Here is a 27,267-nt window from a genome sequence, read left to right as displayed (position 1 = left end):
CAACACTGGCATTTTTGTAGCGAGAAACCTTCTGCTAAGTTGAATGTTTCCAAATTTAATCGTACAAAAACCTATCATAAAATTACATAAGTCGACCCAAGCATGCCATGCAAACCACTCTCGTGCAGTTTTTTTTTCTGCGAATGAAGGTGCATGACCCTTTTTTCGGGGTGTTTTTTGTTCTCCTCTTTGCCTGAAAGATTATTATTACACGTTTTTCCCTTTAAAGCTGGCCACCTCTTAAAAAATCAATTTGTAAACCTGAAATTTTGCGAACTGTGGTGAAGGTCGTCTGGTGAAAGCTGGGCAAGGTGACAAAAAATCTGGAATGTTTCACTGACATTTGAATAATTAAAAATTAATTAAATTTTGAAATTTTTGTTTTATTTAGCAACTCAAATTTGTCTATAGATTCCATGTGATGAAAAAAAAAAACAAAAATAACTAAATAATCCAGATGTCTGTGTTCCTACCACTCAACCAAAAAACTAAGGAAATTAATCATACGGATTGAGGCCTTGAAGGTTGTCCGTTGCACACCCATTGCCGGACGAGATTGTGGACTCGTTTGGCCGTTACTTTTTTTATCGTTGGCCATTTTTGACAGGATGCATTTTTGGGAGGTTCTTCTGGCGGTTGCAGCCAGATATTTGGGGAGCATTATGAATCTTCTGAGAAGTCAGCGATGGCAGCGGGGAGTCGTCAAAGGATGCAAAACCAGAAATTAAAATGCTCGTTGACCTCAGAATGTTTGAGGTATATTTTTTTATTTTATTTTTTTTCGCACTGTAAAGTGGTTGCTTCCTTATGATTGATGTTTGTTTGTAGTTTTCCATAAGTCGAGTTTTTTAAAAAGACTATGGAACTTTTGCACGTATTCCTATTTACTTATTATTTATTTTTTAAGTCAAACAAGTAAGAATTGCAATTTGCTTGTTTCATGCATTTGTAAATGAAAATTTAATTCGTCTATGAAGAAAAGTTTTCACACATTTGGCAGGATTTATTTTAAAAAGTTGAACCTTTGGATGAATATTTAAGATTAAAAAAAACAAGACCGTATTATTATGTCAAAAAAAAATCGATATCGCAAACAATTATACTCAAACCCCGATGGTTTGACACCAACTAATGTCAAACGAACGGGATCACTTTTTAGTTGGACACCCCTTTTAAGCGTAATTCACACACACTACCAAACGTTTGTTTAGTGTGTGATAGTGTGCGTGGGTGCCATGTACAAAGTGACAGTTCGTCACTTTTTGGTTTGACAACAACGTTTGACAACGGAGTACAAACTAAAAAAGTGTCAAACGAAAAGTGACCAACCACCAATAAACCAAATTTTTAGTTTTTGCTTTTTGGGGTGTTTTTGAAACCGTGTTGAGTCAGGGGTATTAAAAAACGCCAAAAATGCAAAAACTAAAAATTTGGTTTATTGGACCTTTTCAAAAAAAAACTCCAGATTTGATTTGAAAAGCAGCTAATAAAACTGCGAAACTTATTGTTCTATTCATCCTAGAACCGTGAAATGTTTACAACAATATCATTTCAACATCATTTACCTCCCACTAAAAGGAAAAAAAATCAATCCAATCTTCAATAAAAACACCCGTCAATCCACCTTTCCAGAACGCATTCCAGAAGCCCAATTTCACAAACAATTATATCGAAGAAAACGAAATAACGAGAAAAGAAATGTTTGGAAATTGTTCCATTCCGCATGTTCTCTTGTGTGTACGACTTTTGTTTGAACTTGTTCAATCCTGAAAACCCCGAGGAGCAGAGTCTGACCCTTTCAGCCGTTGCGCGTTTAGTCTTGCTTTAGCTCATCTTCGTCGGGATGACCGGGCAAGGCAAGGTGGGCAAAGCCGAGATTGCAATCGTTTTTCTCTATTTACACACGAATACACACGTACGAGAGGAAAAAAACACATTGATCGTGTTCTCCGGCAGAATGATCTTCTCTACACTAGCCCGCAACATCTTTCATCAGATTCTCTTCGTTTGTTTAGCTTTTGTTGTTGATTTTGGTTTTGGAATGATTAGAAATAAGGTAATTCTAGAGTAAATTTTCAAAACAACCTATAAGTCATGTGTTCCTAAGAAGATAGAGCCTTTTGAAAATGTAATCTAAATTTATAATTTTTAGGAGAATATTTAATCTCTGATTCTTAAATTTGTGTTTGCAACGGTCTTGAATCAATTTTAACACATTTCTGATTTTAAAAACAATTATATCAAATTTTGTGCAACATTCGAGTGCAGAAAAAATGTTTTGCTAAACTTTTTTTTTGTGTTGTTGGCATGTTGACATCTGAATCAGCAATTTACTCATTAAAAAATAATTATCATATTTTATTTGAATACAAAAAATCATACAAACGTTATAATAAAATTATTTCTTCGAATTGAACATTTACCTAGTTTTTAATAGGAGCCACTCCCTCCCCTACAATATTCCTCTCAAAAGCTCGCTCCAAAAGCTTCAACCTAAAGAGAAAAAGCAACCCAAGAGAATGTTTACGTTTTTTGCTCTCTCATACGCTCTCTTCTTTCTTACCTTTCTTTCCCCTCTTCATCACTCCCAAGCCCCAAGCGAGAAATTATCGCGGCATTCTTTCTTCCCCAAATTCATACAAACAAACACTCACACACATAACGATCTACTCACATGAATGTATGCAGATTCGCGTGATTACTCGCGATCGTCGTAGTTGGCCAGGTCGCGATCTTCTCCTCACCCACTCCCTCTTTCCCCCCTTCTCACACCTGTACTCAAACAGTCTAGAAACAATCGCTGGAATTTTGTTCTCCTTTTTGTTCGTGTTTGACCAACACGACGTGGCGTAGTAGGCGACACGAAGCGAAAAAGAATGATCGCGATTTTCGGCCAATCCAGAAACCATCTGTGTTGGTGATCGGAAACCTGTTTTGCGCTTTAAAATGATCATGATCGCAAATACCTGCGCGATTACGCTCACCAGCATGGCCTACTATCTCACGGAGAGGCCCACAATCCATAATGGGACATGTCGCATAAAAAGCAGCAGACCGCTGATCCACGATCGAGAGAAAAATGGATCGCCGTCGTTGGCCTGTTAAAACACGTTTCAAAGCCTACTTAGAGGACCCTTAAGAGGTCCGATCCATTCATTCCTCCCTGCTGAAACGGCTCCGCGAGGAGCCGCGCAAACTCGTTTACGACGTCGCGCAAAAAAAAAATAGTGCGAATTCTCCCTCTCCTTCTCTCGCGCTCGTGCGGGCTCTCTCACTCACACGTCACAAAAATGACAAGCAATGTTTATGACAGCCGCCGCGCGACGCGAACTCACCTGTGTGTCACCGCGAGAGGTGCTCGTGGGCGCGTGAAGAGTGCAGTGATTGTGCGAGTGAGAGAGGGGAGAAAACGGTGGAATTTCTCGCTCGTGCTCTGTCTCGCTCTCAGGTGATCGCTCTCTCACGAGGTTATGGGGAGCACGGCGAGATAAAAGAATGATGAAAGGGATGTCAGTGATGGAGTGATGATTGAAAATCAATTTAATCAAATTTATTCTATCTTTTGGGGAGAATATTTTAAAAATTCTTAAGTTTTTTAAGGTTCTTTAAGTTACAGGAATTTATCTGTTCGTTAGACCTTTCAAAAGTAAAACTGTAGAATTTTAGTATTGAATAATCATCTAGAAAATGATAAAATTTAACATTACAGAAAATTTATTAATTTCACTTAAAAGATGTTTTTTTTTATTTTTCCTGGAAAATTATTAAAGTGAGTTATCGACGATTTACGCTACACTTTGCAATAAGCAAAGCGAGCTGTCATGCTTTTTGAGCGCTTGTCTCGAAACCTGTTTCTGATCATCTGTTTTTATTTCAACAAAAAAAAATACAAGGCAATTTTTTTTTTGTTAGATCAACTATGGTTCCCGTGGAACAAGCTGTCAAGCAGGACCTTTCCAGTCAGTAAGGGCTGCGAAGTTAATATTTTAAATTAATTCAAAATCCATCGAAAATCCTTTACGGTCGTACACAGGGTCCTTGGAGTTCGGAGGCCATGTTGGCTTCGGTCGCGTTTTTGTTTCACCGGAAATAAGTTTGACTTTTTTGTGTTGTTTTTGGGAGTTTTCAAGCTAGATATTTCAATAATCCGGGAGATAAGAATAGAAGCTAATGGGGAATAGTGAAGTTTTTGTGAAATAGCCGGTTTTTGTGTGTTTTCGAGCGATTTACTTTTTTTTCGTTTTGTGTGAAAAGTTTTACTCTCTCCCATATTGAAGGGTTGCGAGAGAAAGAGTACCCGTGATGTTGTGTGTTTTTTTTGGTGCGACGATGACAGACGTGTGAGTGTGATGGCCTATCTACAATCACTTAGCTTAGAAAATTTCACTTAGCTTAGGAATTTGAATGTGTGTGTGTGTGTGGTCCAATCCAATACCCGCTAACCGGTAGCGACATTATGGGAAAGTATAGTTTGTATCAGACTTTGTATATGCCGAATGCTGATACAACTTATCTCAGTCCCGGGTATTAGGTGGTGATAGCCCTCGCGCTGCTTCCAACGACCCATTTCAGAATGACAGAGCTCCTTGTGGTCCAATTTCGAGGTCGCTGGGCATTGTTCGGCCCCGCCTAAACATAGAAGTAAGCATCTGAAGGAAACTCGATCTATATTTAGACTTCCAATCCCGTCAGGCAAATCAGGGATCAGCGCGTATTTGATATGAGAAAATCACATGTTTCAACACTACGGATCAATTCACTGCTAGAGTGTAAACCTTCAGATGGCCGACTGCTTAGCGGCCCAGACCACCAATCCAGAGGTGTGAGTTCGAATCCCACCTGATTCAATTTTCGTTTTTTGTTCATATTCAAAGTTCAAATTCCTGATTCCAAATTTCAAAGGTACCGGCCGGGATTTGATACCTGAACCTTCTGCTTGTGAGGCAGAAGCCATAACCATTAAGCCACGGAGCCGGTTAACTTAGCTTAGGAATTTGAATCAATGGAAATGAATCTGAGTTTCTACAATGGAAAAGTAATCAAATTAGAAATTGACGTTTGGTTTGGAAAATTTCAAAATCTACGGTAAGTTGACGTTTCCATATCAAAGGTAAACAAACAACTGCATAGCAACGTATATCAGCCCAGCAAGTTTTCTAAGTTGATTGTGGATGACGAACGTAAGTTGCAGACTTTCCTAAGTAACTACTTTACTTAGATGTTCTAAGCTAAGTGATTGTAGATAGGCCATGAAGCGGTGCCTTTGAGATGAGTGCTGCAGCGTCGTCATCGTCATGCGTCACTGACGACGTACACCCTTACCAAAAATCATGACTTTTTGAGTTCCAAATCCCACTTTTCATACGATTTTTTGAGTTCAGGTACTACAACCATAAAAATGGTTACATGGGTTGAGCTGAAAAAATCGTATGAAAAGTGGGATTTGGAACTCAAAAAGTCTTGATTTTTGGTAAGGGTGTAGCTGGTCGGTGTGATGGTGAGCCCAAGTTCGCGGTGAGTTCGCTCCATGTTGAGCGGTGTTTTGATGTTGCGGTCTGTGGCACCTGTCTGAAAACCCTTATACACCCTTACCAAAAGTCATGATTTTTTGAGTTCCAAATCCCACTTTTCATACATTTTTTTCAGTTCAACCCATATAACCATTTTTATGGTTGTAGTACCTGAACTCAAAAAATTGTATGAAAAGTGGGATTTGGAACTCAAAAAATCATGACTTTTGGTAAGGGTGTATTTTTGAGGTTGGGAATATGTGTGTGTCCCTTTAAGTGGGTCCTCCACTCATTCTTCTATTCACAGAATTCTCAACGGTACTCGCGGCACTCACAGCTGACAGTGCGATGGGTACAGGAACAGCGCAATCTGAAATCTCACTCTATTTATCGTTTTTCTTTTGTTCGCTTATTTTGAGTTGTAGTCTTTGTAGCCAGTTGATAGGACAGTTTTCTTCGTTTAAATGCTTGCTTACAACATATGTTAACATAAAATTATGCGCTGTGTTTAATATGATTACGTTACCACGAGAGCAATTTTATAATTCGGTTATCATACATTGTCCATCCGTACTTTTTAACCCTTTTTAGGCGGCAATGGAGCCATCTGGATCTTATATGTTTTAACATGTTTTAAATTACAGTCGACTCTCTGGCTGTCGATCTTCTCGATATCAATAATTCTCCATCTATCGATGAATTCTTCAGTCCCTTCAATCTGCATACTTCAATTATCTTCATTCCTCGATATTTTCCCTTGCTTGAAGGATCTCTTCCTCGACCAGGGATGCCACATGTTTTTTTAAAATGTCTGTGAAAAAGTCTTGTATGTCTGTGTCTTTGTCTAAAATTCAAATAAATCAATTTACAGTCATAGAAATCTATCAAAAAATGTGTTTTAATGCATTTGAAGACTAACGAAATAAGTTTCAATTGATATTTTAACAAAATAACAATTTAATGAAGTTTTTAAAAAGTCTGTGTACCTCAAAAAATGTCTGACACGAGCTCAAATGTCTGTGAAACACAGACAAATCTGTGTATCTGGCATCCCTGTCCTCGACGGTCCCTTGGATTCTGTTTGCTTAAAAAATCTCTTCCGGTTATCAATAATTTCACTTTCTCATGGCTTGCATAGACATTTTTCTTGGCGAAACGAAGCTTTGAGGGGTGTATTACATTAGTTTGTTTTTGTTTGATGGACGTTGCCATGATTCTCTCCCATAGCTGGGTATCAAGAAAAAAATATTTTCAATCGAGTCTTCATTTTGCATCGTTCTGTAAACTGATGATTCTCTTCCTCGACGATACCATAAACGATCAAATTGCATAAACTAATGACAATTACAATTTCAGCAATGGAACCATTTTAACCTTTTGCCCTTTAAAACAATGTTATTTATTTCACAGCTTCCTGGAATCAACTCTAAATTTACTTCCTATTTGTATTTATTTTTCTACTATAATTTTCATATTCCCTCTCCTACTCCTTTTCCTTTATCCTACAATTCCTCAATATCAATATGATCAAGTTGCATAATCTAATGAAAATTACAACTTCAGCAATGGGACCGTCTGGAGTACCTGACTTTTAATAATGGGTAATTCTCCGCCAACTCACACAGCAGTTGCCCCGACCCCTCTTCGATTTGCGTGAAACTTTGTCCTAAGGGGTAACTTTTGTCCCTGATCACGAATCCGAGGTCCGTTTTTTGATATCTCGTGACGGAGGGGCGGTACGACCCCTTCCATTTTTGCACATGCGAAAAAAGAGGTGTTTTTCAATAATTTGCAGCCTGAAACGGTGATGAGATAGAAATTTGGTGTCAAAGGGACTTTTATGTAAAATTAGACGCCCGATTTGATGGCGTAATCAGAATTCCGAAAAAACGTATTTTTCATCGAAAAAAACACTAAAAAAGTTTTAAAAATTCTCCCATTTTCCGTTACTCGACTGTAAAAAATTTTGGAACATGTCATGTTATGGGAAATTTAATGTTCTTTTCGAATCTACATTGTCCCAGAAGGGTCATTTTTTCATTTAGAACAAAATTTTTCATTTTAAAATTTCGTGTTTTTTCTAACTTTGCAGGGTTATTTTTTAGAGTGTAACAATGTTCTACAAAGTTGTAGAGCAGACAATTACAAAAATTTTGATATATAGACATAAGGGGTTTGCTTATAAACATCACAAGTTATCACGATTTTACGAAAAAAAGTTTTAAAAAAGTTGGTCGTCATCGATCATGGCCGTTCATGGTCACCCGCGACAGACACGGACGACGAAACAAAGAGAAACGCAAAAAGTAACTTTTTCAAAACTTTTTTTCGTAAAATCGCGATAACTTGTGATGTTTTAAGCAAACCCCTTATGTCTATATATCAAAATTTTTGTAATTGTCTGCTCTACAACTTTGTAGAACATTGTTACACTCTAAAAAAACCCTGCAAAGTTAGAAAAACACGAAATTTTAAAATGAAAAATTTTGTTCTAAATGAAAAATGACCCTTCTGGGACAATGTAGATTCGAAAAGTACATTAAATTTCCCATAAAATGACATGTTCCAAAATTTTTACAGTCGAGTAACGGAAAATGGGAGAATTTTTAAAACTTTTTTATTGTTTTTTTCGATGAAAAATACGTTTTTTCGGAATTCTGAGTACGCCATCAAATCGGGCGTCTAATTTTACATAAAAGTCCCTTTGATGCCAAATTTCTATCTCATCACCGTTTCAGGCTGCAAATTATTGAAAAACACCTCTTTTTTCGCATGTTCAAAATGGAAGGGTCGTACCGCCCCTCCGTCACGAGATATCAAAAAACGGACCTCGGATTCGTGATCAGGGACAAAAGTTACCCCTTAGGACAAAGTTTCACGCAAATCGAAGAGGGGTCGGGGCAACTTTTCCCGATTTCGTGTGAGTTGGTAGAGAATTACCCTAATAGTTAATTATTTTGCAGCTTCCTGGAATTATTTTAACATTCAATGCTTAATTGTATATAACTTTTCACTATATGATTTATTTTAATCCTAATCCGATTCCTTTATCCTACCATTCCCCTTTACTATATATGACCAAATTGCAAAATCTCACGACACTTATTAAAACTGCACATACAAAACACACACCACGTCAAAACTGATCCGGAGCGTTTGGTACGGTATGTCCACGCATCCTTCCTCCCCTGTAGATTCTGTGAAATGTGATCCGTTCACAGAATCCCCTCTGCGGTTAATGCAACGCAGTAGGCCTGGCCGCTTTATGAGTGTAATACGTTTCGGGGATGCTCGAATGTACTACAATCAATAATATTGACAAGAAAGAACATGGGGCGTAATCTAATCACATGTTCTTCCAGGATGCTTTCTTCGGACTGGCTGCGCTTGTGTTTGATTAGATTAGATTAGATTAGGTTTGTAGAATTCTATGGCGAGGAAGATAAAAAAATTAATGAAAATATTATTGGCCTAATGCTTCACAATAATTTCTAGTTTTTTTTTTTCAAATGGTCGTATAAGCGATTGTGTTTCATATATTTATAGGAACTTTTAAGGAAAATCTAGATGTTGATATTTGAAATTATATAGATTCTTAATTTTTATTTATACCAAATTTATTCCTTCCAACCCTGCAAAAACCTGTTCTAACTAATTCTCTCTCCCCATAATCACACTCTCTCCCTCTCTTCGCACCTGACACTCTCGCCCTCTCTCAGCATCAGTTTCGCGCAAGCGTCTTTCCTCCCTCTCGCTCTGGCGGCCAAGTGCTCTGCTCTGTCGTCGTCGCCTTCGCTTCGCCAGTCCTAGTTGATACTCCGATCGGTCCACTTCGGCTTCGCGTTCGTTTTGCTGCGGTGCCGTCCGTCCGGCGGCGAGTTTTGCTTACAGTGCTTCTCCGCACACAATCAAAGTAGGCGCGCGCGTGTACGGCCTTGTGAGATCGCTATCGCGTTCGACTGTATTAGTGTGTGCGGCGCGAGGGTGTTTTTGTTGGCGAGGGATGACAGGATGAAGGGATAGGGACCCTCGCCCCTCGACGTCAGGCTTTGCGCTGCACGGAATGTCGGCCCGACACAATGACAAGAGTGTGTAGTTTTTGCACACCCGGCGGCACCGTGCGTGGGTGTGTGTAGTGTGCGTGTTTGTGCACATGTGTGTTCGCACACAGCAGGCTGTGCACAGCAGTGTGTGCGTGTGATCCACCTAGAAGATCCTTAGAAGGAAGAAAATTTGAAATGAGAGAAATTCAATTGATGCAAGTGGATTGGGCGAATTTGTTTTGAATAAAAGAAAGTACGAGCTTTCGAGAAAAGAATTCTGTCAATTTTATTGAAAACCCGTCAAGAAGAAAGTTTTTAAATCCCGTCGAAGACGACACACCAATACCAACATTGTGTCGTCGTGTCGTGTCGAGGAGGAAAACAAAAATCAATAACTCGAATGTTTTGGTCGGCTTCGTGTCTCCGCAAGGAGGAAAACCTTTTGAGTAGTGTTTTTGACAACAGCTGAAGAAGGTGTGATCGAAATTTGTCGTGTACCGATTTTTACAAAAAAAAATCGCTGTAAGCGTTGGGTAACGAGAAGATTGTGGCCCCCTTGGATAATTTGTGAATTTTCAAATTTGAGGAAAAAGGTTCAAACGAGAGTGAAATTGTTAAATTTTTACGTCAGCCCTGTCGAGAAAAAAAAGAAGAAGCTGCAATTAAGGTGAAATAATTGCCGTTTGAATCGGCGAAAAAAAGCGGAGAAGAAGTAAATAAAAAGTATTCACCGAGCCCCAACCCCTATGATTTATGGCCCAAAGTTGATTAAATCAGTTGAACGGCCCCTTCTACGCTCAATCGAAGTGAATTGAGGAAGAAACAAGTGAGTGTGGTGAGTGTATGTGAATGTTTGGCGATATCTCACGTGAAACGTGAGCAAAGTGAAGTTATCTACCGTAACGAGAAGAAGAGAGCCAGCAGAAAAAAACGGTTCACTTTTTATTGTGTTTTTTTTTAAACGTCAGCAACCTTTTGCCGAAAAACCGCAACAACGTTAAAAATCGCAGCAACCCAACAACACTTGAAAGGTTGCGTGCGGCTGAGGCTGAGTTCGGGACAACAATTGGATTAGGGGAAGGTGGGGCAAGACGACCATATGGGGCAAGAGGAACAATCGCTCGTACGGCCGTAATTTTTACAATTTTGATTATTTCCAGTATGAGGAATTGTTGCTAGCAATGCAATTAGCTGATTCTACTACCACATAACCGTCAAAACGACGTAAACGCCACGGGGCATGAGATTTAATGAAAATTTTTTCAAAACCTTTGTTTTCTTATAATATTTGGAAAGTACAAAATAAGGCTTAGGGTTCGATTTAAGGCTCATTTTATCAAAATGCTATTTTTCCGAGATCAATAGTGTCCCTACCAATGACTTGCACCTATTATAAAGTATGATTTAACTTTTGGCTATTTTTGTTGAGAGCTTTTAAAAAACCTTGTCCAGGTGGGGCAAGTGTACCATATGGATTTTTATTATGGAAAAAATACAAATTGCTGCAACATCATATTTTATTGGGAAATAAATACATAAAAGTACTTAAAAACTGATAAACAATTGATAAAAAAAAAATCCGTACAAAATAAAGTGATATTATGAAAATTTCCTTTTTTTCATCTAAGTAATAATTTGTTTTTGTATAAACGATCAATTTTTAGTAAAATATTATTAATTAATCTAAAAATTAAATAAACGTTTCAAATACATTCTAATCTGATGTACCTAAGTGATAACAGTTCAATTGTTAGCAAATTAACATGTTATTTCATGCATTGTTCCTCTTGCCCCAACGGGTTGTTCGTCTTGCCCCACTAGTTGAGAAGAACGTACGGAAAATCATTTTTTTTTAAATCAATTTTTTACATTAAAAAACAGGATTTTTTTAAAACTTCTTCTATGAAAGTCTTAGTCAAGACCTGGAATAAGATGATTATAAAAAAATCCGACAGATTTTTAACGTTTTTGATGGGTTATAACGAGCATTTCCTTAGCTTGTTACACTTGCCCCACTTTCCCCTACCCAAAAACGGAGCAGCAGCAGGCCGGGAACGAGTTAGAAGGTGTTCGGAGGAACGGGTTGCTACGAGAGAAACAAAAGTTGTTCAACATTGAAACAGGTGCGAAATTTGGGCGCGGATTTTTTTTAGGGGACTGCTCCGGTTACCAGCTCTGCGCGCTGGGGTGGTTTGGAAGCCAAGGTCATTGGCAGGGTGGGGATCGGTGGGTTTATTACTGGGCCAATTGGGTACTAAAGCGCTATGCCAATTTTTATGTACAACTGTAAAAAACACGATCAAAAACCATTTCTGATCACTTTTTTTCATTTTAATGCAAAATTTTTGTTTGACAAGACAACATTTTTTCGATGGATCAACTATGGTCCCCTTGGAACGACCTGTCAAGTAGGAGCTTTTCTGTCAAGAAGGACCACGAGGTTAATTTTTCAAAATTGATTTAAAAATACATTTTAAACTCTTCGTGGTCGTACATAGGGTCATTGTACTCAGAAAAATAATCTTTATCGCTGTAAACAATAATATCAGCAATCTAAGCTTCATTTTAGGACCCAATTGTTATAGATTTGATTTTTTTAAATTCAGTTTTCATTTATCAGAATTTTAAATTATCTTACCATTTAAAATGGTTCCAATGCTGTTTATGATACATTAGTTTTTAAATCATATTTGTAATAAAACAACCCCTTAATAATAGTATTATGATCAACTATCAATATAAAACACAGCACATTTCAAACTGGATTTTCACTTTTTAGCATACAAACAGTTAGTGACAATTCAGACTGACAGATTTACTGTTTTGCAATGTTCTGGTATATTTGTCGAACTTTAGCAATACGTATGATAACTGCATCGCATTCAGTTATTTATTTATCTGAAACGGAAAAAAAATTGGTGTTTTAGAAAATTACAAAAAGAAGATAATGTGCGTACTTTTTTTTTATCCAAAAATTATAAGGCCTTTGCAAATTATATTTTGAGCTTTTGGCCCTTCAAAAATGTCCCTTAAAATAAGAGCGCAAAAAAATAGTGTTGAAAATTCAAATTTGAATTGAAAAGAAAAAGTTGAATTCTGGACTTTTTTTTAAAAGGTGCTACATATAAACAAACGTAAACATATAGTTTATGCCACTCACACCTTATTAAATTGAGTTTTCCATCGAAGTAAGTAAGTCAATGTTAACATTTGTTTATAGGACCTATTAAAACAAAGTCTGAAATTGACTTTTAACTATACATTTTGTAATGTTTTTTTTTAAAGAAGACATACTTCAGGATTTTTGTTCATAACTTCATTGATATTTTGCAAACTTTTGGTACTAGCATAACTGTTACAGTGTATAAAGCATTTTGTGATACTTTTTGCTTTAAAATTTGTACCACCCTGAACAAATGCAAATATTTAGTGTATCGCCCTAACACCGGAGTAAGTGCGATAAACTAAATGTTTATATTTGTTTGAACTTAAACTAGAAAAAATTAAAAAATATAACAGAAGAGTGCTATCGACTGGTGGATCAATTCTCAAATTTTGTTCTCGGCTTATCAGTCCCGGTAGCAAGTAAAACGAAATTTTGTTTTTTATGCCCGACGTTTCGATAAATATAATATCATTTTCAAGGGTTCTACAAACAAGACAAAATACATGATTAAATTAAAACATACATGAATAACACAAAGCGAAAAAAAAAATCTTACAAAAAATGAATCGTCTTTTGTCAGGTGGCTTTAGTAATACAGCAAAAACAGTCACATCCTGAGGGACAACTAGCATCAATCGGCTGTATATTTATGTAAAGATAAATATTTTCTAGTTTCTTCCACTGTATCGATGCCTCTGTGATCTCTTTTACTAAGCTTGCTGGGATTTCTATAAGGTTAACACAAGAGAGTACACAGGCATCGATATCTCAATGTTTATCGAGGATTCAACTATTTTGACAACATCAGTTGTGTTTGCTTGGAATCGAATAATTCTAGATTACTTTTTCAAAACAACCAATGCGCCATGGGTTTCCTACGTACATAGTACTTTTTGAAAAATTAAGCGAGTATAACAAATTTTCATTTTCAACACTGCAATAAAAAACTTTATCTTTTTTTTACTATATTTTCGGCTTCAGAATCGATTTAAGTTAAGATAAATATCATGAATCTTTTCATAATAATTTTCAACAAGTCGGTAAATTTTCAGGATTACAAAATTATTAATTTTAAGATATGTTTTAGAGAATCATTTTTTTTGTGCTACAGACCAGCAGGTGCAAAAATTATTAGCAGTGTTGCCAATTTTGGGATTAAATGTGATTTTTTGAATACTTTTAAAACATGCCCAAAACAAGTTTTAACTGTATTCTTTTGGTAAAATCGGATTTAAAAACGATAAGAACTTTAAGTATTGATAAATTAATCCGTTTTCTAGGCAATTCCACCTCATGTTTGATTTTACTCATGGTTGCCCTCGTCCAATTTTTTTTCGGAATGTTCAGAAAATTTCCTCTATTTCTCAAAGAAATTTGAAGTTTGGACCTATGGTTGCTGAGAAACAGTCCCAGAAAGAAAAATTAACAGGATTTTTTTTATTTTCTGTAAATTACACTCATTTTTTGAATTTTCAGCAATTATTAAACCGATCACATTAAAAAAGAGCAGTTTTTTCTGACAAAAATATTATAAAAATCATCATTAAGACTAGAGCGTCCAATTTTCCCGGGTTTTGAATTTCCCGGGAAATGGAAAAAATATTTTTTTAAATCCCGGGATTTTTTTGAAATCTACTTTTTCAAGCTTAATTTGTTATAATCTATGCTTCAATCTGAACAAGAAAAGCAGTTAGTTTAGAAAAAAAAAAACATATTTAGTTTTAAAAAAAAACTAAATTGTAGTTTTTTGTTCTTTGTTGTGCTTTGGATTTTTAATCAATCATCATTTTTAATCCAATATGATGCAAATTATTTATAATTTGCAGTGTTAAAATTCTTATAAATATATTTCTTTTATTTTCTTATATGAAATGACTACAAAAGCTTAAAAATTTCATTGAAACTGTAAAAAATAAACAATGAAAATGATACCATCCAATGTAAAATTTTAGAAAAGTTTAGAATTTCATGTTTTATATAAAACATATTTTACAAATTATCTTTAAGTCAATACCGCCAACTGGGGAATATCGGGATTGCAATCTGAATAGGTAAAGGATATTTCCGTAGTAACATTTCAATAGGACGAATCTGCATTTGTAAACAAGCAGTCTATCCCTTTCGCTCAAGTGATAGTTCACGTCAAGTCTTATAATATTTGTAATGATTTTTTATTTCTCTAAAATTTGTTTACCAACTAACATTATTTTTTAAAGGCTCATTTGTTTATTTTTTGTTACATCATAATTTGTTAAATATATTCGATTTTGTTTGAACTTGAAAAAAGTGCCGGATTTTTACACCAAATATCTGCTCTACAGCTTTGTATAACATTGTTACACTCTTCAATTTAACCTACAAAAAAAAGATGAAAAAATTGTTTTAAATGAAAAAAGTACCCATCTGGGATATTGCAGATTCAAAAAGAACAACATTTTTTTCTTAAAATGAAAAATGGCAGAATTTTTAAACTAGTTTTGTATTTTTTTTCGATGAAAAATACGTTTTTCGGAATTTTGAATACGCCATCAAATCGGGCGTCTTATTTTACATAAAAGTTCCCCTTCCCGGGCAGACGGCAATAACATAATTCATGCCATTTCAATAACAAATACTGTTAAAATAACAGAAAGTGTTATGGAATCTTCTTGAAAAATCAATGTTTGCATAAGAGTTTAATAACTGTTTATGTTATCATAACAAAATTTGTTATTGGTCTGATATTGATTGAAAGCGAAAACAACTTGGGAATAACATTTTTTGTTATGGAATAATAACTCGAACTGTTATTGGGATGATCGGATTAGTTGTTAAAATAACAAAAAATAATAACAAAGATTTGTTCGAAGAATAACTCAAAAAGTTATTAGTCTGATATTACAATAACAATCCAATAACAAAAATACCATAACAACGAATAACAAATCTTGTTATAAATAACATAAAAAGTTATTGGCCTAGTATTTTCAAATATAAAAAAATGTTATTCCCAAGTTATTGCCGTCTGCTCGGGTTGTTATAAATAACATAAAATGTTATTGGCCTAGTATTTTCAAATATCAAAAAATGTTATCCCCAAGTTATTTCCGTCTGCTCGGGTTGCAACCAAATTTCCAGATCATCATCATTTCAGGCTGCAAATTATTGAAAAAAATCGTCTTTTTTCGCATGTTCAAAACAGGAAGGGGTTGAGTTGGCGGAAAATGATACAAATATTTTACGTAACATAAAAAGCTGCACATTAAAAAAACAAACAACTTGAATTGTCAGACTTCAAACGGTTTTTCGTAAACTCAAACCAAGCAAACCTCCCGCACACGATAAATTCCAACTCGCTGACACTGCGGTGTCAGTTCAGCAACCAATCAAAATGCAACAGGCTTAGTCGGTCCGGGGGTATTTCCCAGGTTCTCAGAAACGCTCAGACTCTCGCCGCACGCACCAACTCAACTCTTGGCTAGCCCGATTCGAAGGCTCTTGTCATGTTGGTCGATGGTTGTCAGACCTACAAGAAGGCGACGGTGTGGTGCTGCACTAAAACAGCCGGTTTTTGATTATGCAATTTTAAGGTCCGAGACCAACTGTTGATTTTATTTTGTACAAGACTGCAATCAAGCTATGGGGGGAAGTGTTTAACCCTCGATTGACATAAAAGAAATTTAGATTTATTAAAATTAAATTTTTAAATGAATTTTGAATGAGTAAACTGATTTTGTTCAACATTTTTAAACTTTTGTTAAACATAAACTTGACAATCGAGGGATAACCCCTTCGACGACCCAAGGGTGAACAGTCGCGGTTTTTTTTTTTCTTTCTCAGGTCGCCCGACTCATTCACAGAAATCACCAGAATCAACCTCCAACCTCCGGTCCGGTTTTGCGGCGGCGTTGACGACGGTTTGGTTTGTTTGTGTTTTCATTGCCCGCGCGCGCTCACTGTTTACTTATCTCTTTCGACTGATCATCTCCTATTTGTCTCGTTTTGCTGCCGGTTTCCAGAATGGTAATTTATTCGGTGCGTCAATATCAGCAGTGCTTTTGTTGGGCTGACTTTTTCCAGTGTTGTTCTTTTTTGACAGTTGTCCTTTCTGTAATCAAAACGCTGTATTTTTAACTGTGGCTTTTTGAACAAACTGTTTTTTGTGTTTTGTATTTTTTTACAAATGTTTTTTCCAATATTTTTGCAGTGTCTTTTTTCAGCCAACTTTCGCAAACATCACTTAAAGAGTACACGGAGAAAAATCAACTCGCAAAATCGTGAATGACTGTTCACGATTTGGCGAACTGATTTTTTTTCCGTGTACCCAGTTGAGACCACGCCACGAAGGTCACCATTTATTATTATTGCCGCACACTTTACTGCACGCGTCCGGAAAATTAAGCCGGTGACATTTCAAAGAGTAGTAAATTATCTGAGCTGACATTTTTTTTGGAGGTCTCAAGCTCATTTTCAGACTTGCCGTTTGCACCCTGAGGCCTTACGGGGGCTTGTCACTGTGTTGTTAGTCGCAAAGCTAGTTTATAATGTCACTCTGATTGTGGTCTCAAATTTGGACAGTTTTAAAACTAATTTTGAGGTTATGTTAAAAGTTCTTCAAGATTACAATAGCTCTCAATTCCCCGTCAGCTTCTGGCTCCACAAATTCCGGACGTCACACATCGTCCAGAACCGCCCACGGAATCTCACCCAAATCCGGTTGGTCACTTACCCCGTCCTTAACCCAACCCAACTCAAGAGAGCAACCCAATTGACTTCAGACGTAAGCGAGGAGCTCCATGACGCGTGATTTGCATAAGAGCAATTCTCTACGAAATCGGTCTTTTTTCTTCAATTTTAATTTTTGTATTTTTTAATCCGACTGAAACTTTTTTGGTGCCTTCGGTATGCCCAAAGAAATTTGGCAGCTGTCCATACAAAAATGATGTATGAAAATTCAAAATCTGTATCTTTGAAGGGATTTTGATCGATTTGGTGTCTTCGGCAAAGTTGTAGGTATGGATACGGACTACACTGGAAAAAAATAATACACGGTAAAAAAAATTTGGTGATTTTTTTATTTAACTTTTTATCACTAAAACTTGATTTACAAAAAAACACTATTTTTAATTTTTTTTATTTTTTGATATGTTTTAGAGGACATAAAATGCCAACTTTTCAGAAATTTCCAGGTTGTGCAAAAAATCATTGACCGAGTTATGAATTTTTAATCAATACTGATTTTTCAAAAATCGAAATTTTGGTCGTAAAATTTTTCAACTTCATTTTTCGATGTAAAATCAAATTTGCAATCAAAAAGTACTTTAGTGAAATTTTGATAAAGTGCACCGTTTTCAAGTTATAGCCATATTTAAGTGATTTTTTTGAAAATAGTCGCAGTTTTTTATTGTTTAAAATTAGTGCACATGTTTGCCCAGTTTTGAAAAAAATATTTTTGAAAAGCTGAGAAAATTCTCTATATTTTGCTTATTCGGACTTTGTTGATACGACCTTTAGTTGCTGAGATATTGCAATGCAAAGGTTTAAAAACAGGAAAATTGATGTTTTCTAAGTTACACCCAAACAACCCACCATTTTCTATCGTCAATATCTCAGCAACTAATGGTCCGATTTTCAATGTTAATATATGAAACATTTGTGAAATTTTCCGATCTTTTCGAAAAAAATATTTTCAAAATTTTCAAATCAAGACTAACATTTTAAAAGGGCGTAATATTGAATGTTTGGCCTTTTGAAATGTTAGTCTTGATTTGAAAATTTTGAAAATATTTTTTCGAAAAGATCGGAAAATTTCACAAATGTATATATTAACATTGAAAATCGGACCATTAGTTGCTAAGATATTGACGATAGAAAATGGTGGGTTGTTTGGGTGAGACTTAGAAATCATCAATTTTCCTGTTTTTAAACCTTTGCATTGCAATATCTCAGCAACTAAAGGTCGTATCAACAAAGTCCGAATAAGCAAAATATAGAGAATTTTCTCAGCTTTTCAAAATATTTTTCAAAACTGGGCAAACATGTGCACTAATTTTAAAAATTAAAAACTGCGACTATTTTCAAAAAGTCACTTAAATATGGCTATAACTTGAAAACGGTGCACTTTATCAAAATTTCACTAAAGTACTTTTGATTGCAAATTTAATTTTACATCGAAAATGAAGTTGAAAAATTTTACGACCAAAATTTCGATTTTTTGAAAAATCAGTATTGATTAAAAATTCATAACTCGGTCAATGATTTTTGCACAACCTGAAATTTCTGAAAAGTTGGCATTTTATGTCCTCTAAAACATAAAAAATTAAAAATAGTGTTTTTTGTAAATCAAGTTTTAGTGATAAAAGTTAAATAAAAATCACCAAATTTTTTTACCGTGTATTATTTTTTTCCAGTGTAGTCCGTATCCATACCTACAACTTTGCCGAAGACACCAAATCGATCAAAAAATCCCTTCAAAAGATACAGATTTTTGAATTTTCATACATCATTTTTGTATGGACAGCTGCCAAATTTGTATGGAAAATTATATGGACAAACTAATGATGCAAAATGGCTTCTTTGGGCATACCGAAGGCACCAAAAAAGTTTCAGTCGGATTAAAAAATACAAAAAAAATCGAATGACCGAAATCCTAGAGAACTGCTCATAAGCAAGCAGCTTTTGACCTCCTCCGCCCAACCGGCGTCGTCATCGGCATTCCAACATGTATGGACACACAGCGAAATTCGCGCTAAATTAAACTGGCAACACTGGCAGAATTTGACAGCTCGCGTGACCACTTCGCATTTTGCGATGAGCAAAGCTCGGAAATGGTTTCGCCAAACGGCTTCAAACTTTGGCATGTTGTAAAGTGGCTGTGAGCACACCGGAACTGGGCCCCAGAATGACACCTGTGAGATTCGGTAGCGTGCGTTCTGAACTAAGTGGTGCAAGGTGGTTACAACAAACAGGTGTCATGTTTTTTTTTGTTCAAAACAAGGAAGCGAACGCAGTGTGGCCAGTTAGTTAGGAAATTTGTCATTCTACGATGACACGTTTCAGTTCTTTTTTTGCGACAAACAATACGCAGAATTGGAGCAAACATTTGAGGGAGGGAAACCCAAACAAAAGTTTGTGTTTTTTTAAACGTCGGAATGCGACACGACTTGCGGTTAGTTTTGTCGGTTGCGACGATATCTCTATAATTGTTGTGTTGTGACCCATTTGCTGGGAACTTTTGCAACGTGTGGCGTAAACGTGGTGCAGACGATATCTTGTTTGAAGTTCTACTGATAGGCTTGGGCTGGGAAGAGCCGCGTATCGCACTTGTTGGACCGTATTTGCTTTAAAATAATGTCAATATTTTCCATCGATTGGAATTGTGACACTGTTTTGCTATGACTCAACATTTCTAACAATTTTTAAGGTCTGACAAACCCTTGTTTTTTCCTTCACTGAAAAGGTTATATTCCTGCCCAAGAATTTTTTTAACGTCGTAGACCCACTTTCATGTTAACTTAAGTCTCCACTTTAAACGAATTTAAACAGCTGGCAACACTTCCTCCACATTCATTGTAACACAACCAAATCAGAACATGCAGCTGAAAATTCGCACACTTTTCAAACCACAAACTTCAATCGCTCGGTTGTATTCGTGGACCCCATAAACACACGACTTCAAACACTTTTTTTTTAAAGAGACCCTTGGCTGCAGCAAATACACTCTCAACTCAACTGAGCTGCTACCTTGGCAAGGCTGGTTGATGTTTAACAGCTATGCACACGGCGACCGGACCGTGGATGCTGGACAACGAACCAGCCAACGAGCTAAGAAGTGTTCGGGGCGGCAAGCAGGAGAGAAGAAAAAACGCTCAGAAAACAGGTTTCAAGCAGACACATGCGAACTCTCGCGACTTGTGGTTGCTGCCTAGAGGCCTGGGCCTGATTGTGGCTGGTTAAACTTGGACGCGCGATGAATTTCGAGCCCCCAAGTCGCGGTGGCAGCAGCAGAACTGAAATGAACTCGTCAAGAGTTGTTGGACGTTGCGGCTAACATTGATAATCCCTTCTAGCTGAGCAATTTCTGATCATCTTGAAGTTGAAAAGAAACAGATAACAATGAACAAAAACCTTACTTGACTCTAGACATTCGAAGGATCGCTTCTAGCCCGGGACTTGAACTGACGATCTTTGGATTGTGAATACAATCGCCGTTCAGCGAGTTCAACAAAGCAGGTTTGATCTGGTACTTTTTCGTCTATACCAGCGAATCCTACACTTGGAATGACCTAATGACCTCAACTTGACACTCAGGCCTGGACCGACATTTAACTTCCCCATTCGATGAAAGGCGTGATCAAACATTGTTCGTCTAAAGAAAAAAGAAATTGAAATAGACCTCGGCCGAAATTTCTACCAACAAATCTTAAGAAATTGGTTTATTTTTGAAGGGTGGCAAAATTTCCTAAAAGCACTTAGTAATTTTGAAAAACTTCAAACATAAATCAATATTACAAAAGAGCAAAAGCTCAAAACCGTGGCCATTGTTTAATCTGGAATTAAATTCAAATTCAACGGAAAAAGTCCCACAAAAATCACATACTTTGAACTCAAGACAACAGGCCAGTTTGAAGACAAGACAACAAAGCAATTCTCTGGGACTTCATTACTAGATGAATATGAACAATTATCCACAAATCAGCCGGTTCTACGGCTTTAATTTTTGTATTAATTTATTTTGATTGGCATTTTCGTATGAATAGAAAATTGAAAGAAAATATTCGAAGATTATATCTAGAGAAGACATTTTCTGATCGATTTGGTGTTGTGGTGTTTTTTGACAGGAAATTCGATTTTTTCATCGCTATTTCTTCGAAAAAATATCTTGCTCAAAGTGATGTCAATTTGCTAGGCCAAATAAAAGTTAATTTATGATTTTTTTTAACAAATTGTCAAATACTGATTGAACATAAATTGATTGTTTGATGTGAAATCAAATGTGCAATCAAAAATAATTTTACAAAATATTTCACAAAATGTACCGTTATAAAGTTAGAGTTATTTTTAGGTAGATAATCCTCCTAAAATTTTTCGATTTTTGTCAAAAACCACCACTTTCCACCATTTCTGTAATAAAAAAAAAAAAAAAAAACTATTGGCACTACGCCCCCCGGGGCATGGCCTTCCTCTAACGTGGGATTTCTGCTCCAGCGCCTCTGACGAGACAGGAGAAACCGGGACCGACGTTTTACTTCACCATCCGATAGAAGCTCAGTGGATAAGGCGGGAATCGAACCCGCGTCTCATAGCATCATCGGGATCGGCAGCCGAAGCCGCTACCCCTGCGCCACGAGACCCATTTCTGTAATATTTTTCGCGAAGATCAGAAAATATTTTACAAATTTTATTCAAAAATATATTTATAATGTTAATATCAGAAAATTTAACTTTTTGACATTAGAAATTGGTATGAGCAAAAACCAACTATCTAGAGTGGATCTTTTAAATCAAGTCAGAAAATCGAGAAAGTCGGGAATTAGTCAAAATCCGCCAAAAATCGAGAAAAAGTCGGGAATTTGTCAAAAAGTCGGGAATCTCAAGCATACACCCAAAGGAAAAATATAGCTCAAAATCTGCAACATTGGATTTGCTGCAGAAAATGTCACAATTTGTAACATTTTTTGCAGCAAGCCCGTAGACCACTTTTGCCCGCGTGTACACATTACAGCGATCTGCAGTTCTCACCAACACATATAATGCTGGCCCGTCCCCGAGCAACACTTCAAAGAGAAGAATATGTTGATGCTCTTTCACTCTCATTTCATCAAGCGTCCATGGCGCGGTGGTAGCGTGTCGGATCAATAATCAAGAAGTTGGTGGTTCAATCCTCGTTCTGATAAGGATTTTTTTTTTGTGAAATACAACCAAAAAGCCGTCGGTAATGTCGATTATTGTCGGTAACGGGCAAAAATGTCATACCCCTATATCGCAAAAAATGCATGAGGACAGATTTCATGCAGAATCTGATATAGTTTCTACCACCATGCATCACAATCATGCGACCGTTGGGTTTACCTACTTGTTCGGAAATTATTTTATAACTTTTAAATTATTTTGTAATATTTTGTACAATTTTCAATTCTTTTTTAGTTACTTACTTTTAGTTTAAAGTTCCTTTAGCAATTTCGAAATATTTGAGAATGAAAAGGCTTTTTAAGACATTATACATCCTAATAAGTATTGGACACAGATTTTTAAAATGTATTTTTTAATCAATCGATTTCAATTATTTTTTGTTTATCAAACAAGAGGTAGGGGAAAATCTCGTATGTTTGGCAGGTTAAGCACTCGCTCCTAACTCCATCCAAATTGCTGATTTTCACCATTTAAACCACTAATTTTGCATAACTTTTGATAGAAACTTGCTTGCTCACTTCTTATTGAGCTATTTATCCCATGATTTCAGTTGAAAACGCTTTTAATTATCTTTAATTGAATGTCAAAGTTCTGACCTGCCAACATTACAGGCACGCAGGAATTAGACGCTGTTCCCCTAACATCTAATATAAAATAAAATAGAGCCTATTTTTAACGATCATGGTCCGTGTAAAGTTATGATTTTCTTTCATGTTGTCAATTAGCATTCATTGAATATTTGATAAATGATTCAAACTTGAGTTTGGCAAGGTTTTTTTCGTGGTTAATAATTTAAATTGTCTAACTAATTGTTTTAGTCATTCAAAAAAAAATTCTTTGATCTAAAATAACATAAAATTTAGAATAAAATATTAAATTCAGTAATCTTAAATTTATTGTCATTTCCAGTTGAAACTACTTAACTAACTAACTTAAAAAAACGTTTGCAATTTTAAAAATAAACATTTGAATTATTGAATTGTAGGTAAATGTTTCTTCTCCTTATCAAAACAATGAGTGCTTCCAATTTTTGAAGTATTTTTTAGAAATTTGTTGTTAAGTTTCTGTTTTTTATGAAAATTGTGATCAGCTTGATGTAATTCATTTAGATTTATTTTGATGGTTGATATTGACTTTGGCGTCATCCATAATGTATGTCACGCTCTAGAGGTGGGGGGTCGTCTGAGGAATTGTGACAATGCATGTTATAAGTATAGGAAAAGCGTGACAAAGGGAGGGAGGGGGGTTATCTTTGGTTGATTTTAGCGTGACGTACTTTATGGATGAAGCATTTTTATTAAAGAGTGTTTTGTTTGAAATCATTCTTCAGATAAGAAATACCTATTATTTGAGTTTCTGGATGAGTCGGAAATTTGAAAATGAGATTTGAGTGGTCACCCTGACCTGATACATCAATCTTACTTTGGGACCATCCATAAACCACGTGGACACTTTTTCGGGAATCTGTTACCCCCCCCCCCTCCCCTTTCGTGGACAATTGTCCATACAAAAAAAATCTTTTTTGTATGGATCGTGGACAATCGCCATACCCCCCCCCTTGAAGTGTCCACGTGGTTTATGGATGGTCCCTTTGAAAATTTATTAAGACTGTCTTGTCAAACTTGTACTACATTATTTATTCGCAGTTGATTTTTTTGCTGAATTTTCAAAAAAAAAATCTGTGTTTAGATACAAAAGCAATTTTTTTCGATTTATTTTATTTTATATGTTTTTTCTTCAAAAAAGTCGCTGGAAATCGATAGATTCAATATCCGTCAAATTTCTGAAGAATGTGCATTAAGAGACTCGTTATCACATAATTCACCTATATTAAAATATAAATTGAATATCTCGGTTGAACCTGCCTCTGTCTAAAAAACTCTATAATAAAGAATAAGAATAACTGACTTTCTCCTAAATTTCCTAATTTAATTCCCATTCAATTGACGAACACCGCCAACAAAGAGCCCTGTTTTCATGTGCCAAATATCAGATCTGCCGATTTTTTTCATCTTAATGTTGTCTGAAAAATACACCGTGTTTAATAACATATTTTAATTTGTTGAATTTTTATCTATGAGTCTAAATGGAAAATATCTGTTAAGTATAAATATATATACTTTAAGATTTAAAAAACACCAACAGTAAACCAATGTCACCACATTTCTCTTCCCTTCTTCCTCTTACTCGCACTCGCACCTCAACCACATCAACAGTCAGCCCCGCTTTGACGACTGGGAGATATTCGCGCTTCGCTCGCTCGCACTCTGTGCCGTGACTTGCCGCGAGAGCAGATTGATTCCGGACCAAATATGGCCAGCCACTGCTGCCCGATGACAGGTCCAGCAGAAGGAGAAAGAAAGAATCTGGCGGCCGGCGTCCAAGAGATGCCGTAGCTCGTGTGTCCTTTCCCGACGAAAGGCTTCCAAGGTAGCGATTAAATTAATTATTTCGCCATCAGGTTGGAACAAAAGTGAAGAAGCCCTGATCGTGAGTTTGTTGAACAATTTGTACCGACGTGGCTCCTGAAGTTTGTAACTTGGATGCTTGCACTGAGGAACCTCTGTTGTCCTGGGCGTAAAAAGAGTGAGCTATGGCTATCTATTCGCAGAACAAGCACAGGTGTTTCAGCGGTGACATCATTCGCCATGGAACCCGCGAAACGTGCTGCTCCGGAGAACGAACCACACAACGAATCGGATTGTTACACGCCCTCGGGAAGGCATGGCTGGAGGAGGAGTGGGTTTGTTTTATCTGGACGGTAGAACAAGCTACCGAAGGTGCCTACAACACAGCTCAGCGACAATGGACGATGTGCGATGTGGACATTCAAGTTATCAACACATTGTACCATTATTAGTTACGAGATGTGTCAAGTGTTTGGAACGTGCCAGAATTTCAAAAGTACTTCGTAATTGAATGGTTTAATGATAAAAGTATTTCAAGTTATGGGGATTCTAGGATCTCAACAAACTTGATATCCACATCAACTCGGAATCGCCCAACCAATTCAGTGAAAATCCAAATGACCACGGCCGGTCCGGCTGGCGCCAGAAGCCTTTTCACAGCCGAAAAGTTGTTCAAACATAAACACACACACACACATGCACAGAAAACCCGCCAAAAGTGCTGACTTTGGAAACTCAGCCATGTCTCAATCGCTGCTATCTCGGCTGTTGGCCGTTTTTGTTCCGTTCTGTTCTGGTAAACCGGCTTGGTGGCGGTTGCTCGAGGTCCATGGTTCTACGATGGAAAGCCGTGGAGTGTGTCTGATATTACACTCTTAGAATAAATACAAGTAATTGTGGTTGTAGTTTTCCCTTAACTTTGTAAGAATTTACACTTCGAATTTCCATTGTGATTAAATACATCTTTGCAATTCTGACAGTACTGAAAAGTGATTTGAGTGCTGAAAAGTTCAACTTTTCTATACTCGTATCGAAAACTAATACTTTTCGATATTGCTTTGGAGTTTGGCACATATCTTTGTATACCTTGTTGGATATATGTATGACTCGTGCTGATTTTTTTTGCTACAGAAGCCTGTATGAATGAACACCTCAAGCCAAGGGATACCAACCCAACCAAGTTACCAAACCAAATCATCCACATTTGTGTGGTTATGTTTCCCAACTCAATCTTCCGCGCTTTTCTAGTCAGAAAAGAAGAAGAAGTCAGCAAATTCTGCACTATCATTGCCTTTTCCTGCCTAGACCATGACCTGGTCGTCTACGGAACAACCAAATTGGTCCATGAACTTCTCGTCCGAGCTCGCCGACTCTCTGGCCAAGATGAAAGGTACATAAATGATAAAACAACAAATATATATTCATAATCGTCTGTGGTTCTTCGGACTCCGACCAGACATGAAGAGGCAGCTCACAAGCTGCCTCGCAAACAAATTTGGCCGAATCCAATTCAGGCCTAAGAGCAGCAAACTCTCTTCTCCTCTGAGTCGTACTGAGTAGGGGAAATATACCCATTTTAATCACACTAAGCCGTTCGACCAATTCTCATCACTTTTGCCGTTTCTGCTATTAAATCAATATTTTCAGATGTTTCAACAATGGAGAGTTGCTTGCTCACTTTTATTTGAGCTATTTATTACTTTGGAACAGTCAAAAACACTTTTTATAAGCTGTAATTCATGATCAAAGTGCTGATAGGCCGATAATAGAAATAGGCTGAGAAAGGGTATAGTTCCCCTATATAGTTTGTGCATTATTCAGGGGGAAGGTTAGCCAGCAACTTTCGAGTTCGGTTCGGTTCGACCCAAGGCCAAGAAGTTGTTCTCGAGCGCGCAGAAGTAATTATTATTTTCATTTTGATAGCTCCATCTCATCATCATCATCAGCAACAGCTTCAGCTTCATCTTGGGCCGGCAAACTTCATAACTGCTGCTGAAGATGCTGGAAGTTCTTCTCTTCGGCCTCATATTTTTTATGAATTTCTTCCGCGATCGCCATCTCTAGCGGTTTTTTTTTTTTTTTTTTTAATTTATATTTATTCAAATTTCTTTTCCGTGTACATTCATTCAGTTAAAATATTATTGAGTGTCCAATCACAAACGATGACTTTTCACCTCAATTTTAAATACTAGCAACTTTCATTTATTCATGAAATATTGTAGCTTTCGCTATTCAGTGATTTCAAATGT

General features: G+C 36.5%; 1 protein-coding gene across 14 annotated transcripts in view; it reads left to right on the top strand.

The window, feature by feature from the left end:
- The first annotated feature begins 9,295 nt into the window (after positions 1 to 9,295).
- The window catches only part of LOC6042198 (SH3 and multiple ankyrin repeat domains protein 1), a 254,779-nt gene continuing 236,807 nt past the window's right edge, over positions 9,296 to 27,267 (top strand). For 2 of the 14 annotated variants that reach the window (XM_038255162.1, XM_038255165.1), the window contains exons 1-2: positions 9,296 to 10,634; positions 11,595 to 11,676. The gene's annotated coding sequence lies outside the window, so the exon portion shown is untranslated. Of the gene's footprint in view, positions 10,635 to 11,508; positions 11,677 to 27,267 lie in introns of those variants that run through there. The other 12 variants (XM_038255172.1, XM_038255173.1, XM_038255166.1 and 9 more) reach the window with 11 other exon arrangements.

The sequence above is a fragment of the Culex quinquefasciatus genome, chromosome 2 (genome assembly GCF_015732765.1).
Source record: "Culex quinquefasciatus strain JHB chromosome 2, VPISU_Cqui_1.0_pri_paternal, whole genome shotgun sequence".
NCBI lineage: Eukaryota > Metazoa > Arthropoda > Insecta > Diptera > Culicidae > Culex > Culex quinquefasciatus.
Note: the sequence above shows the minus strand (reverse complement) of the source record. Positions and strands in the feature narration are given on the sequence as shown.